At 42.7% G+C, this 9,992-nt stretch overlaps 1 long non-coding RNA gene across 1 annotated transcript; it reads right to left on the minus strand.

Annotated features, from left to right (window-relative positions):
- Positions 1-2,341: 2,341 nt before the first annotated feature.
- LOC142740438 (uncharacterized) lies at positions 2,342-6,288 on the minus strand. Its single transcript, XR_012880669.1, has 3 exons — positions 3,409-6,288; positions 3,101-3,221; positions 2,342-2,586 (listed from the first exon to the last, which is right to left on the minus strand). It is a non-coding gene; the product is annotated as an uncharacterized LOC142740438 (long non-coding RNA).
- Positions 6,289-9,992: the final 3,704 nt, after the last annotated feature.

The raw sequence follows: 9,992 nt of genomic DNA on the forward strand, positions 1-9,992 counted from the left end.
AGAGAAAAAGAACGACTCCAATCTGAGAAGACATTACATTCACTAAATGTAAATGTTTATTCTTCCTGTTACTGATCAGTACTGTAGTCACTGTATGATATGCAGCGAGATGATGGGTGTATCATTCTTTTTTGTGAAACAGCAACTCCCAGCATATCCTTACCATTGTTCATGCTATACTGGGAACTGTGGTTTTATGCTATACAAAACATATGGCAGGGGTTATTTGTGCTTGTGCTCCATATATGTACTGTACTTTGTTCTGGTGCTGTATATATGTACTTAGCTTGGTCCAGGAGTTATATACATCAGAACAACCAAGCAAAATACATATATACAGCACCAAAGAGAAGCTCAATACATATATACAGCACTAAAGAGAAGATCGGTACATATATACAATTTCAGAACCAAGCTCAGCATATAAATACAGCACCAGAATCGAGCTCAGTGTAACACCACCGGGTTTGTGGACACGCTTGACCACTACAACATAATGTAGTAGTAGCTGGTCAAATAAATATAGGACCGTCACTAGTCAGTGGTATCTGGTTGGCAGGCTGGTGCCGGATAGCTGGAGGCTGGCTTGTGCTGGATTTTTGGAAGTGGGCCTGTGCCGGATTATTGGAAGATGACCTGTGCTGGGTTATCGGAAGCTGGCTTGTGCTCTATTATCGGAAGCAGAACTGGTCTCGAACAATGGAGGCAGATACTGGACTTGTCATGGACAACGGATACTGAAATCTTCAAGGACACGGGATTTGACACGGACACCAGACACGGATACTGAAGTTGTCACGGACGCTGGATACAGAAACAGGCTACGGAACCTTTGCAGACCAACACAAGGTCAGCAACAACATTGCTCAGGCACTGAGGAAGTGGGCGGAGTTCCTTAAAAAGTCCAGAGTGTGCTGGAAAAGTTTGGGAGCAATATTCTTGGTGAGCGAGCGCGCTCTCTACGGGCACAGTCTGGAAGAGAGAGTAGCATGCTGGCGTCCCAGAGCAGAGATACACCGGTGCAGAGGACAGGATGGCTGGCGGCTACAAAACTAAAACCAAGCATAGTGCATATATGCATCATAACAACCAAGCTCAAAACATATATACATGTACCGAGCTTGGTTTTTGTGATGTATTTATGTACTAAGCTTGGTTGTGGTGCAGTATATACAGAATGTACTGAGCTTGGTTCTGGTGATGTATTATGTGCTGAGCTTTGTTCTGGTACTGTGTATATGTACTGATCGTCTCTTTGGTGCTGTATATATGTATTGAGCTTGGTTTCAGTGTAGTATATATGTATTGAGCTTTGTTCTGGAGTTGTACATTTGTATTGAGCTTGGTTCTAGTGTTGTATATATATGTACTGAGCTTTGTTCTGGTGCTGTATTTATGTACTGGGCTGTGTTCTAGTGCTGTATTTATGTACTGAGCTTGGTTCTGGTTTTATATATATGTATGATTTTGGATCTGGTGTTGTATTTATGTACCGAACTTGGCCTGGGAGATTTTTTCATCGCTTAATGCGCACGGCGCACTGTCCTCCACCTTTCTCACAGTGCACAGCCTAACTAAATGGGCTGAGCACGCTCACTATATTGAATGTGCGCATATAGGTCTATATGTAATTGGTGATTTTAATATGATGTGTGGGTGGGTAAGTAGATATGTAGGCTTATGTAATTATATACATAGTGTGGAAATCCAGTTAAACATTCTGGACATGGAATTTCTTTATTTAGAGTCAACTTTAATATAGGGTGTATTTGGAATATTGTAATTGTTTTATTTGTTTATTAGAATCATTTTCCATGGTGCGATACACAGCGAGTGCTCCCTTTCCACCGGGCATATGTCTTTGTGAGAAAAAAAGAGATCTTGTTGTTAAAAATTTGAATCCCACCCCTGCCTGTATGCCAATAGGTGGTTTGGTGTGTGGTCTGTATTCCTTTTAGGTGGGCTGAATGGGATCATGTGTACTATTTGTAATTCAAATACTTAAGGTTGTGGGTCTGACCTATGTAAATAGGCGGGGTGTAAGGAAAACGTGCAACTGACTTACTTTGCCCTCACCAATTACTCGTTTTTTAAACAAACTTCTGCCTTGCTTGCAGGTTGTTAACAAATGAAGACCTATGTCCGGCCAATGTACACCATGCTGTCTGAACCGTCCATTGCATCCCAAGTCCTTTTGCTGCATCACCAAGCAACCAATCCCACTTCTAGGGACAGGCATGCCTGCCTGCATGATTCTGGTCTTCTACCCAGGTAGTCGTTGGTCACCATGACCAATCTTCGTGACTCCCTGACCACCAGTGTCCAACAAATGTACAGCAAACAGTAGAAAATATGGTCTAGCGATCCAATCTTTGGACTTTATTAGAAACAAACTTCTTAAACCACAACTCGTGAAGTGGTGATACAAAACCGCATACGCGTTTCGAACGCCAACTGCCTTCCTCGCCAACAAATGGCTTCCGAACAGTCTATTACATCCCAAGTCCAAGTACTTGTGCTGCATGAATTCTGGATGCTTTATGTGTGGCGTTATCCTGGCCCCTTTCACTGCTTCCCGCTTGAGTCCTGTAGGCACAAAAACACAGTGCAAATATCCATCGTCACCCATGCCTGCAACTCCTGCCTGAGTAATGCAATTCACTCAACTACTTGTCTATTACATCGTTAACTGATGATTCATTTAGATGCAATAGATATAGTTTATTATATACTTAGCCTTCTTTATGGGCATCATTCCTTTTTATTGGCATCTGATTAAAAAGGGGGCCCTGCTTCACCCCCATAACACTGCAATATTTAAAAAAAAAATCCCTTCACCCAATCTCTAATAACCTCATCTGCCTCTTTTTCCCTTGACAAGGAGCTGCAGCAGCTGCCGGCACCCTTGTTCCTATTTCCCCGAAGCCCTTCCAGATACTTTTGATACCATTGTCCGGAATGTTTTTACTTGCTTTTACCTTCTTCTTTCATCCTGTTTGAACATTTGTTCAGCATCTTCAACATCTTGCCCATCAGCCCTACTATCCTCAACATTAGACCACTCATAATCATCTGACAGATCAGAATCAGACTCACCCACCTGCTGTTGCCATGCCTTCTTCTTCCATTGCTTCACTACAAGTCATATTGTCACCTGTCCTTCCAGTGGTCCTGTAGTGAATTACTTTCTCTGCTGCTCTTCACGATCCAAAAAACTGCTCCTGTAATTACAAACATTATGACAGTACCCTGTGTTGTAAACATTTTGGCAACCCCCATGTTCAGACTATGAGGACCTCCTGGGATCATGCTGCCCTCACCCTCTCAGGAACCCTGCACAAGGGCCCTAGCATTTTGCCCATCATCCTGCCATGTTCCCTCAAATTTTTGCTAGGCTTATACTCATACCTGCCTTGTTTCTACGATGCTAGGACATTTCCAGCCAAACAGCCCTTGTGTTGCATGACTTGTGGGGGCTCCATACGTGCCGATATCCTGGTCCGTTTTGCTGCTTTTTGCAGATTCCTGGAAATATAAAAACCTTCTGCCAGTATTCATTGTCACCCATGCCTGAAGACCGTGACTGGATAACACAACTCACTCAACTACTTGTTTATTGAATCATAGTCCTATGGCCACCTCCAGTTTCACATTGAAATAGCAGGCCCAAATAAAGCCGACTGAACTTCCAGCCTGTGGTGCTTTGAACTTGACGTGCAAGGAACTACAGTAGCCGCCAGCACCCTAGTTCCCACCTCCTCAAGGCCTTGATGTGTCGCAAACTTTTTAGGCAGGGCAACCCTGACTAAAATCCCCCTACACTACTCCACCCCTAATCCCCTCAACCAATTACCTCTACTGCACCCCTAATCCCCTCACACAATTATCTTACACCTAATCTTCAAGTACAAACCTCCATTTTGAACGAAAAAAAAAACCTAGCCTACACTATGCCTATTCCTACCAAACTCTTCATACTTCCCTACCACTGCCCCTTCCTGGGGGCCACATGGCCCACCTTAATAATAATAATAATAATCTTTATTTATATAACGCCAACATATTACGCAGCACTTTACAATTTAGAGGGAACATAAACAGACAATATCAGACATTACATAGTGACAAAGCTAGTTTACAATTCAGACAGGAGGATTGAGGACCCTGCTCGCAAGAGCTTACAATCTATGAGGAAATAAGGGAGACACAAAGTGTAAAAGTGTTTGTTCAGTACAATGGTCCAGCCATCTTTTATACACATGGGGTAGTACACACAAGTCTACATTAGCCGGTCACCAGCCAGTATCCGTGTATAACGGACATGAAATTCAGTACGGTGCAAGGAGTGTGAAGGAATCTTTTTCTGAGGACTAATGGGGCCAAGGAAAGGAGTCTGATTAGGGAATGTTATAGGCTTGTCCAAAAAGATTTGTTTTCAGGACACGTTTAAAACTGTGGATATTGGGAATTAATCTGATTGTCTGCGGTAGCGCATTCCAGAGGACGGTGCAGTGCGAGAAAAATCTTGGACAAAAGAGTGGGAGCTTCGGATTATGGAGGATTTTAATCTAAGGTCATTGGCAGAACATAGAGCATCACAACAGTAAACTATTATGGGGTCTCTGAGAGGGTTCATACACATATTCACAAATAGATACAGAGAGTAACTATACTAGAAGTCCTGCCACCCATACCCCTATAATCCTGCAGCTAAACGCTGTGGACCCCAGGGTGACGGGTAGCATGGATAGGTCCGCTTTCTGCCGCTCGCTTTTATTACTTGTAGTAATGACAACCGTTAGGTGAGCAGTGTCTCCCCTGACTGCTAGCAAAGTTTGGGGCTAAGTGTGGAATACTTGGCACAAGTGCCAAGCGCTGTTACACTAAGTAGTAGAGAAGGCTCCTGAACCCTGTACCTTTTCTTCACCACGGCATTACAATATACAGTATTATATAATATAACCCCTCAGCGGTTACACAACATGAAATCAGTGGCTATTAAATGCATAGGCCTAATGGGCAACCATCTTTTAACTTATCAGAGGGCTTTTCCCATTGGACTTTCTCACATAAATCATGGGTGGACATACCATATGTGAGACCCGGGCAGCTGCATTGGGATCCAGCAGGTAAGGGGGTCCACTATCACCCTAAAAGTAGCTAGTAGCATCCTACTGTCAGATTGCATGTAAAGCATTGAGACAATGAATTTCATAGCTCACAATTACTGGAGGATGGAGAGACATAAGGGGATACTCTATGATATGGGAGATGATATATGGTTGGAGAGCTAAGGCTCATATACTGTTCTTTTACAGGGGCCCTCTGGTGTCTATGTACGCCCCCGTTTGGGGCAATATGTTGCAGGTAGGTTGCCCTCCTATCTTTAGCTGCTGTCAGCTCAATACATTTACAAATCAGAAAAATAGAGGACACATCTGGATTGATGTTAAGTGTAGAGATTGACCGGCGGGTACTGTATATAGTAACTAATCATAGACGTATCTCATCATGTGCTGCATGACTTGTGGACCCTCTATATGTGGCGATATCCTGACCCCTTCCACTGCTTTCTGCTTGAGTCTTATAAATATAAAAACATTCTGCCAGCATCCATTGTCACCCATGTCTGCAGATAATGACTGGATAATGTAACTTACTCAACTCCTTGTCTATTTCATTTCTGTGGTATGGCCACCTCCAGTTGTGATTTAATAGAGTAGGCCTAAATTAGGGCTACTGAACTTTCACCAATGGCGCTGTGAGATCAAAGGCACTAATGTGTCCACTGCAAGTAGTTGCAGCAGCCGCCGGCATCCTGACTCTCACGCTACTTCTCCCCAAGCGCTTGCGAATGCTTGTACCAGGTCTTGATGAGTTGCAAATGTTCTAGGCAAGGAGCCCCTGCCTTAAATCTCGCTACGCTACTCCACCCCTAATCCCCTCAACTAATGGTCTTTGCATCTATCTTCAGGCCAATACCTTTCCCCGTAGACTACTCGGCACTCCCAGACATGTGGACAGCTCCATTTAGAAAAAAAAACAAAAACATTACCTACACTATCCCTATCCCTGCCAACTATCTAAGACTTCCCACTACTACCCCTCTCTTCGTGGGGGCCACATGGCCCTCCTTGTGGTTTCTTATGGGAATTTTGCCCGTTCATGACTTTTTCAGTGCAAAGAGCTACTAGCGGGTACTGTATATAGTAAGTAATGATGGACATACCGCATATAGATTAAATATTGCTTCAGAGAGTCCCCCTGGCAGCAGGCAGCCGATCTTAAGTATTTCTGGAACAAAAAGTTTAAATTGTAAATATATTATGACGTGCGCTTAGTATGGTTCATCATATCAACAAATATATGTTCAGCCTATTGACAACATTGGGGTATTTGTCCCCACAGTCTTGCTTGTCATGTGTCTCTATAGGAACATTCTGGATGACATTAGATTATAGAATTTCTATAGGTTATTTGCTTTAATACTTACATATATACAGTGGATCTTCTAGCATGTCGGCTGTCACTGGTGCCACATATTCAGATGTTATAAATGTCTGTAAAATACATAATGGGTTTAATGCACATACATAAAATAACGCCATATCTATAATGAATAATAATATATTTACTTTCACACATTTAATTTTCTATCACACGACGAGTCCAATGCCCCTCTGCCACACAAATAACACCAGCAGTATAATGGCACATAATAGTTAGAGGACCAGGATATAGATTTTATATCCGGGACCAGGAGCTTATTGTTATTCTCCTATATAAACTTATCCTTAATGGAATACATCTAATTTGTCTATTGTGGAGTCTTTTGGACTGGAGTCGAGAGAGTAGAACATGGGGTATTAGGTTTTTCTGACAGTTCTACAAACCTCAGTATATATATGGCTAACAATAACGAATAGTCACTACTCATCTTCTATATTCCTGTGGCTCCTGCGCTGGTGGTTCTGTTGTCTTTGCTTACTAGACCACAGTGTGGACGGCATGTTACTGCTGCAGTTATTATGTTACATCCAGGGCCGACCTTAGGTTTATTGATGTCCTGTGCAGTATCTTCTATGGGCCCCCTCCCACTTATGATGTACCATGTTGTACCCAAATAATGTAATCATATAGTGCCCAAATAACAATTATAACAACTAGGGATTGCATGTTTTTGTGTTTTTTTAGATTTGAGTACAAAGTGCTGGATCGGGAGTACAAGCTGTGGGTGCTCTGTGTATCTATGGTGGTGGTGCCCCCTTCAGTATTGACCAGTAATGCGCCCTGTGTGATCGTGTAGAGATGCAGGAAATAAAATACACTGACCTTGGACTCTCCTACTGAATACGTCTGGCTGAATGTAGAACCTTATGTGATGTGAGGTGGAGGGCTCTGCTTATTCTTTGACTTGCCCTCCTGGGACGTGTGGTTGTCATCAACTCTTATGAGGAATTAATGCTAGGAGTAAGAGGGACAATGTATTAGTACAAATCCCAATCAATGGAAACATTTTTATCTAGAGCAGAGACCTGACCCCAACCAGTGGCGGATTACCAAAGGTGTTAATGGGGTGACTGCCCGGGGCCCAGCGATGGGGCCCCATATGCCCCTGAAATTGGACAAACCATGACAGCGCAGGGAGCCATTGTGTTCCTGCTCTGCCGTATGATTTCGTAGGCCATGGCCTAGTTCAGGCCTGTAGCCTACGAGGCACTGGGAGTATGCTGATGACGTCAGCGGCCCAGCGCGATGACGTCACTAAATTACATCGTATGCGCCAGGCCACTGATTTCATAGGAAGCAGAATGTCTGACCAAGTTCTTTGTCTATTAGGTGAGTATTATTTTTTATTTTTGTGGCGCAAAGGGGGCGCTATTAATAGGGGCATAAAAATACTTAGTGGAGGCTTACAAAAGGGGGCTTCCTTACTGTGGAGGCATACAAAAGAGGCATTCCTACCCAGGGCATAAAAAAGTGTCATTCTAACTGTGGAGGGTATTGGTGGATACTGCATATAGTAACTAATGATAGACGCACCTTGTATAGATGAGATATTGCTTCGGAGAGTCCCCCTGGCAGCAGGCAGCCGATCTTAAGGTGTTCTGGAAAAAAGGATAATTGTGTAGTTTCAAATCTTCAGACAGACGTGTGCTCAGTATAGACCACCCAACAATGAAGGAAATGTACATTAGGGCTCATGTACACAGCAATTTCATGTGGACGGACCTGTATGGTGGCGCACAGACTGCAGTACTGGTAATGTAGACACTCTGTGTGCGCTGTGTGCTCCCCCATAAGCCAACGGTGTATTAGGAAATTACCTAAATAACAAGTCCCTTATATATTTCTAGTATCATAATATCTTCTTTATGGAGCATTTCTATAATAATACAGAGTTGCAGTAAAATACATCTGTAACACTTGTGAATTTTGCCGCGCAGCAAATCTGCAGCGTGTGAATTCAGCTTTGAGTACAATATAGTACTCAAATAATGCAATCATACAGTGCCCAAATAACACCGCCAGACAGATATTGTCTGCCACACTGTAATGTAATCCATTATCAAGGGAATGTATCCGCATCCTGAGCAGTGCCCTTTCCTTAGGTTTTTGCACCAACTGAGGGATTAGGTGTGCAGGCCCTGGGTGCTCAAGACATCAATGCCAGCAGTGCCCCATTCAGTAGTGACAGGTAATGCACCCAGTGTAACCGCACAGGTCGCACACCCCTAAGGCCGGCCCTGGTTGACAGGTCTGTAACATTAGAGAATTTGTTCCCACAGTCTTGTCATGTGTCTCTATAGGAACATTCTGGATGACATCAGATTATAGAATTTCTATAGGTTGTTATTTGCTATAATACTTACATATATACAGTGGATCTTCTAGCATGTCGGCTGTCACTGGTGCCACATATTCAGATGTTATAAATGTCTGTAAAATACATAATGGGTTTAAAACATATACATAAAATAACCACATATCTAAAACGAATAATAATATATTTACTTTCACACATTTCATTTTCTATCACAGGGCGAGTCAGACATTGAACACATTTTGTAATGTTAGTGTAAACCCAGGGAACATAACTATAGGGGTGAAGAGGTTGCAACCAGTCACACACAGGCCCTGGTGTCCATGACATGCATAAGGGGGTCGCAATCTGGGCAAATCTGCAGTGCCCCCATCTTCTAGCTTGACTGCCCTCGACCGCCAGGTAATGTAAAAATAATCCCTTTACTGCCTTAAACCAGTGAATTTACACTGAACCCTTTCACAGCCTTAGACCACCAGATAAATGTAAAAAAAAACAATATAAAAAGATGACCTAGTGGGTGCGAGCCTACATTGCTTGTTGCCCAGGAGCCCATTTTCCATAAAACCAGTCTCTTCTGTCTGTGGGAGTGTAGATTATATATGGTATATGATAGTTGGTAGAACCTGATATAGATTTGGCATCAAGGCCCAGGAGCTTAAAGTTATATCTCTATATAAACCAGAACTTAAAGGGAAACTATAGAGAAATGTGGAGTTTCTGATTCTCTTTATCTTTTGTGGTGTCTCTGGACACATATAATGTGGATACATGTAATGAATATACTGGGCATGCACCAAGTTTGCTGACGACAAATAAGTTTAGGTGGCAGCTTAGTCTGGATCCATAGTTGACTTCATCAGATTTCCAGGTTCTTGGTCTTTTCCTAATATATTACAGACTTGTAGCTTGTCAGTAATAAGAAGTCACTATATTTTGTGACGGGCATTTTTTTCTATTCTTCCCTCTACCACCCCCAGCATTGAAGCGGGGAAATATTAGGCAGAACAACCTTGTTTTCTGAGGGACAATGTGAGATAAATTAAACTGGGTTCCTGGATTTCAGTACCAGAGAAAATATCCATTATTGTTATAAACCATCCAGCCAGTAAATATGTGATATAATGTGTGTGCAGAGATACAAGAAATATTCGGGACTTACCTTGGA

The sequence above is a fragment of the Rhinoderma darwinii genome, chromosome 2, assembly GCF_050947455.1.
Source record: "Rhinoderma darwinii isolate aRhiDar2 chromosome 2, aRhiDar2.hap1, whole genome shotgun sequence".
In the NCBI taxonomy this organism is placed as follows: domain Eukaryota; kingdom Metazoa; phylum Chordata; class Amphibia; order Anura; family Rhinodermatidae; genus Rhinoderma; species Rhinoderma darwinii.